Raw genomic sequence first — 1,148 nt, 5'->3', positions numbered from 1 at the left:
CTTCTGCTGCGTGTGATTTGGTTTTGGTTCTGGGTTGAGACTGTTGAAAGTGAGGGTCAGGGTCTTTGATTGGTTGAAACTTATGAGCAGATTTTTTAACTATTGACTCGTATGCTGGGCATCTTTTGAAGTTTGCGGTGTGGTCTTTGGCACATAGGGCGCATTTGGCTGGACTATTTCGGTTCTTGGTGCAATCGATTGTCAGGTGGTTTTCGCCACATTTGACACATCGAGCTTCATGGTTGCAGTAATTCTTTGTGTCCGAAAAATATTAAAAATACAAGGGCACAATTTTTTTTTTATAAGCATTTAAAGATCGAATTTCGACAAAATTTATCAAATTTAAAATTGAATAATTATTTTGTAGCTAAAAATGTATAAAATGTTCAAATTTTATATCTAAGGCTTGAAAATTTAAAACAAGGTTCCACGTAAATAGGTTATATATAAAATACTTTATTCACAATATCATTGGAATATACTTAGTAACATCATAGGCTGCAGACTGACCTGATAGACTGACTATATCCTAGATAGGATAGTTAGATAAATAGAAAATAGATACAACCCCATCAATCAACAAGTAAACTTCTCAACAAATTCAAATGTTTTCAGATTTATTATGTCTTATTAGTTATTGATACAATGGACAACATTAAAATGATGTTTTAATAAAAAAAAAAAATCTGTCAGTATTGAATCCCCTAAAGACAAAATTACAATTTAATTTGTGTAAATGAACAATTGTTCATTAAACTTAACTTACTCAATAATGTATTCTGTGCATAACCGCTATTTAACTGTGCAAAATTGTGTACCAACTAACTTATTTCAAAGCTCTATTAGCACCATTCATTTTGGTGCCAGTGACACTCTCACAACCACTGACAAAATCTTATCCAAATTTCATCTGAACAACCATTTGATAAGCAATATATAGGGACTTCAGGACTCAGGAGTTATAGTAGCGTATCTAGGATTTTTTAAAGGGGGAGAGGGATATACAATTTTTAATACACATTCAGTATACAGATATTATATTATTATTATTAATAATGTTATCATGTGTACATGTTGTATCATGTACAAAATTTGGTCTCCGGGAGGGATGGGGGTTATGACTGAGGAGTTAAATAGCAATATGTATC

This window comes from Acyrthosiphon pisum, chromosome A1, assembly GCF_005508785.2.
Source record: "Acyrthosiphon pisum isolate AL4f chromosome A1, pea_aphid_22Mar2018_4r6ur, whole genome shotgun sequence".
NCBI classification, from domain to species: Eukaryota; Metazoa; Arthropoda; class Insecta; order Hemiptera; family Aphididae; genus Acyrthosiphon; species Acyrthosiphon pisum.
The sequence above is the reverse complement of the archived record's forward strand: the minus strand, read 5'-3'. Positions refer to the sequence as shown.